At 38.0% G+C, this 5,569-nt stretch overlaps 1 pseudogene; it reads right to left on the reverse strand.

The window, feature by feature from the left end:
• Positions 1 to 260: 260 nt before the first annotated feature.
• LOC132301912 (small nucleolar RNA R71) lies at positions 261 to 358 on the reverse strand (annotated as a pseudogene).
• Between the last annotated feature and the right edge of the window lie 5,211 nt (positions 359 to 5,569).

A 5,569-nucleotide genomic window follows, 5' to 3' on the forward strand; every position in this document is an offset into this window, starting at 1 on the left:
AAATGCTTCCTAACTTTCATGGACTTCCTAATAAAGAACCTTACAAGTATTTGGATGAGTTCCTTGAAGTTTGTTCTACCGTGAAATACACGGACATGCCGGAAGAAGTCTTAAGGCTTAAACTTTTTCCATTCACCCTTAAAGACAAGGCAAAATATTGGTTCAACAATCTTAGGCCTTTTTCAATCACTTCTTGGGCAGAAATGCAACAAGAGTTTTTGAAGAAGTACTATCAGGTTTCAAAGACCAATGCCATGAGAACGTCCATTAGAGAGTTTACACATGGGGATGGGGAAACGTTTCATGAGGCATGGGAACGCTTTAATGAATTGCTTAGGAAGTGTCCACATCATGACATGCCTAAATGGTAATTAGTTCAATATTTCTTTGAGAGCTTATCGGACAATTACAAGGGTATGGTTGATGCTTCCATGGGTAGTTCTTACATTGATAGGCATGAGGATGATGTGTGGCGTCTTTATGAAAGCATGAGTGAGAATTCATTGCATAGAACATTGTCATCAAAGAATGGTAGAAATACACAAGGTAGGAAGAGTGTTGGCTTACATCAAGTCGACCATTCAAATGAGACAGCCACCAAGATGAAATCTCTATCTCAAAAGTTTGATTAATTTTTTATTAACCAAAACTCGGTGAACCAAGTATCTTCCTACACTAACCATTCTCATCGTGCATCCAATGAATCTTGTATGACTTGCTCTAGTGTTCTTCATTCTACTTCTCATTGTCCTCATGGACAAGTGCAAAGTGAACCTAATGAGCAAGTCAATGCAACTTTTGTGAATCAAGGGGGAAATCCATATGGTACTCATTATAACCCTAGTCGGAAAAGTCATCCGAATTTCTCTTGGAAAAACCAAGGAGAGGGCTTAAACCCTTTCCAAGGCGGTTTTCAAGGGAAGTACATTCCACCTCCACTTCAAAACCAAGGATCCCAAAGTTATAGGCCATATCAATCACAAGGGAATCAATTTTCTAATTCTCATTTTTCAAACCAATCTTATTCTCAAGGTAATGCCAGAAGTCCCGCTTTTGAAGAGAAAGTTTTAAATGCTTTGGGCACTTTAGAGGCAAACACACAATTGCTTCATTCTCACTTTCAATCTATTGCAAAGCTAGAAACCCAAGTAGGGCAAATAGTTAGCACTCTTAATGCTAGAGAGAAGGGAAAGATGCCTATGAATGCCCCAATCAAGCAACAATGTGTTGTGGAAACCCAATTGGTCGGGGTATCGATTACAATTATAAATCAACCCATTTCGTAATAGCACAAATCACTGTAAAATAGGACTATTGGTCGGGTAAGTCAAACCACTGGGACAGCTAGTTTAAGGCAACTTAGGTATCTAAGATCATTTTTAGAGTGATGGAGGGGTAATGAGGATTTATTGGTTTGTCACTTAAAGCTAAGAATTGAAATGTAGAAAACAATAGCTTGCAAGAAATTGAAAAGATGAAATACAAGTAGAGAGGACTAGGGAAGTAAATCCACCTCCATCCCTATACATACGCTAGATTAGAACTAATTTGGGGGAAAAACAACATACATGATGGTCATGATACATAGCAACTCTTGGTTGCTATAATATCCTCAAGAAGTTCATTAAATAAAAAGGCAAGAATAAACCATCAAAGATTCAGATGATCAACTACCTAAACTAAAATGTAGTCTAGAACATGCTTACTAAGTCAAGGATTATCAAGCCTTAAATTAAATGATGAAAGCACATAAAGCTAAGAATCAAGTATAGACCATCAAAGGGGTACCCTAAGCAATGGACTATCTAGGTTCTCCAACTCCATGCCATTAAACCATTCCATGATCTAACTTCCATTGTCACTATGAAAGTGCAAGCAATATGATTAAGAAAGGTAACCATCTAAGACAAGATGAATAACTCAAAATAATCATTTATAAAAATTTAAAATTCATTACAACAAACATGGGGCTCTAGATCATGAAAAGACCAAAAATATACATTAATGTCCCAAAATGGAACCAAGCTAGAACATGCTTACAAGGGAGGGCTTCATCACCTCCCTAGAGGAAGAGTTAGTTACCCATGGATGCCTTAGAAGAAGGAAGAAGCTTGCCTCTAACCTCCATTTTTGAGCTCCCTCTTTGTAGCCACAAAAACTCTATCTTCTCCCTTTTTACTTTTTACCAATCTTGCCAAAATGAGATATGATATCTTATCTCTTGGTTCCTCTCTCTTTTTGTAGACATGAAGTCAACCAAAACCTCCTTCAAACAAGGCTCCACCCCCACCAAAAGACATCTCCAATTAACTCATAAAAGAGGGAAATCCGAAGTTGGAGGATTCAAGACACAAGTGGGCCAAAAATGTTCCTTCGAGCGCTCGAAGAAGAGGCTTCGAGCGCTTGAAGATGTTCAAAGTGATTCTGCCAGAATTTTGAGCCCTTGAAGGTCTTTCTTCGAGCGCTCAAAGATGCAACAGATTGCATTCTTCTACTTGTTCTGCTCTGAGCTACTTTGGTAAAAAGGCTATAACTTTCTGCTCCGAACTCCAAAGGATAAACCGTTTGATGATTTGGAAGGCTAATTTAAAGCTCCAAGTACACCATGTTTTAATGGAAGTCCAGTTCTTAAGTTTGTTGGGTCAAAAATGTCAAGCAAAGTTGAACTCCACTGCTGCCAGGCTGTAAACTTCAGCATTGCACATTTTGATATTCAAGAACTCATCAAAACATCATTTTTATTCCTTTTTGGGAAACAAACCTGAAAATAAATAAAACATGCAAATGAAGATAATCTACATAAAATAATCAAATAATGAACTTAACTAATGCAACTAAGGACGCTTGAATATGCAATATTCGGCGCTTATCATACCCCCAAACTTACATTTTGCTAGTCCCTTAGCAAAACCAAAATAAAAAACTCAATGAAATGACAACCATGGGAATGCTACCACAAAAATATCAACCACGGTAAAATGAAATACATACATAGCTCAAATATAACTTGAAACAAACAAAGGACTGGAGACGGGGTCATTAAGCAGACTACCATGCATATATGAAGCATTGATACAAAAGTTTGCTAAACACGTTTCAACATGCATGCATCAGCATCCAAATCTATATAAATAACTCAATTGTCATCTCTTGAATGGAAATCAACTCTAACTTCAGTGAAAGTGGATTGGATTCTCAACATACGGCTTTTACTTTTTTTTCCAATTCCACGACACAAGTCTTCAAATAATTGAATTCCCCTTTAAATGAAGTCCCTAAGGCATGAATTTATTTACAAAACAACTTTTGTTGCTTGCTGACAAATTATTATAACTCAAAAATGATACATAAAATGGTTGTGCAATGCTGAAATCCTTTAAGCTTTCTAACCAACCCATGTAGCAAACGTTAGGCCAATAACTCCCAAACCAGATGGCTTTAGGGTGCTAAGTGTAGAGATACTCCTTGGGCTTAATAACTCGAATTGGCAAGGCTACAAACTCCAACGGACCATGTTTATTACAAATTTTTTTTTTTTTTTGAATGACCGTGCAATGTCTAAGTCTTTTAAGCTTTCTAACCAACCTATGTAGCAAGAGTTAGGCCAACAACTTCCAAACCAGATGGCTTTAGGGTGTTGAGTGTAGAGACACTCCTAGGGCTTAATGGCTCGAATTAGAAAGGCTACAAAGTCAAACTGGTCATTATCATCTTCTTCTTCTTCTTCTTCTTCTTCTTCTTTTTTTTTTTTTATGAATAAAAATCATGCCAAAGGTATCCATCCACTAGGTTCATCAAATCAGATTAACTAGGTCAAGATCAAGGCCAATCAAGTTACATGTCTCACAGTTAAGTTTTCGATGTACATCTGTGCATTGTGAATCATAAAAGAGTATAAAATCCAGCGAGAATCTAATTGAAACATTTATACAGACTAAATTGCATCCACATGATCATTTCAAATTCACTTTTTTCTTTATTTTCAAAACTTAACAATTGCTTCTATACACAGGGTATTAAACATATGCTTCATCTCCGACAAGTTTTAAATTACACTATCATTGCTTTACAAAATTGTGATACCAAAAGTGCTACCAAAAATGCAATATTGCACCCCCACACTTGAATAACACATTGTCCTCAATATGGGACAACAAGTAAATCAAACTAAGAGCAAATAGGGTTAAAGAACAATAATACCAAGTGGAGTGACGAAGGCAAAGGTTTCCATCTATGTGAAGGCGCAAATGTTTCCCCTAAACTTAGACATGAAGACCTGTCAAAACATAACTAATATACACATGTAAAAGCATAGGTCTCTTAAGAAAAACCAAAACAAAGATAATAACACTAACATGAATTTTATTGAAAGATAAAAATCCATACAAAACACAAATATGCACACATTAGCCACAAGTTTAAAACGGATAACAAAATAATGCCAAAAGCGGTGCCATTTAGAAAGATGAAGTTGGTTTAAGAATTTTGTCGAGCAGGTGGTGTGCACTCTGCAAAAATTAGAGGCAAAGACAGTGAATGGTTCTTGAAAACCCAAAATTTTTTACCTGCAATTGACAATATACAAGCCGCAAACACATACTACACCTCTACACAATCAATCACATCCTCCATTTATACCAAAAACGTGAAAGAGAAAGAGAAAGAAGAAATTTACCCAAAAATGGAGAACCAAAGGCCCCTTGCTTGGTGGTAAGTGGTGGTGATGTGGATGAGAGAGTGATGGAGATGGGAGAAGGTTGGAGATGAAGAAATAAGGAAGTGGAAGGGGTGGAGAAGGATGATGGAGGGGATGGGTATTTATAGGAGTTGAGTGTATGAATTGGGGAGAGGGAAAGTTAGGGAAGTTATGGAGGGGAAGTGAAGGTGGGAGGTCGTGGGGGGTAATGGGTGAAGTGGATGAGGTAACCGAAACAAATGGGAGAGGGAAAGGCAGGTTTAAAAAGGTGGGGGTCAGTTCGAGCGCTCGAAGGAGGATCTTCAAGCGCTCGAAGATTAGGCAGAGGGCTTTGGGTCGTGGTATTCAGGCTTCGAGCGCTCGAAAGTCCTTCTTCGAGCGCTCGAAAATTTGGCAGAATGGTCCTTCTTCACTTCGAGCATTTTGCAACCTTCGAGCGCTCGAATGAAGGGTTTCAAGTGCTTGAAGAATGGACAGTGAGCATTTAGCAACCTTCTAGCACTCGAAAGAAGGTTTTGAGTGCTCGAAAACATGGTAGTATGTTTCCTAGTGCTTTAACTGCAGTGCAACAATCTTTCTAAGTCCTATGAGTGCTGGGATTGAAATCTTTGCTGCACGGTGATGGCAACGAGGTCAGAGAGTGTGCCAATGTGGGACTTAAATGCTTGGAAGGAATTGGGAAACCATAATCAGCTGGTGCATTGAAAGTAGGAGGTCATGCACAAGAGTGCCATTCGAAAGATCTGATGAGACTGCTGGATAGAGCTAAAAACTTCTGGGAATAAAGACAAGAGCTGAGAAGGTCTAAGAAAATCAGTCTGAATTGCGGGAACACAATTTAAGAAAGTTCCAAAAAAATTAAATTTTTGGCTT

The sequence above is a fragment of the Cornus florida genome, unplaced genomic scaffold (assembly GCF_030987335.1).
Source record: "Cornus florida cultivar Cherokee Brave unplaced genomic scaffold, ASM3098733v1 CherokeeBrave_3.0.0_Hap2_Chr03, whole genome shotgun sequence".
NCBI classification, from domain to species: domain Eukaryota; kingdom Viridiplantae; phylum Streptophyta; class Magnoliopsida; order Cornales; family Cornaceae; genus Cornus; species Cornus florida.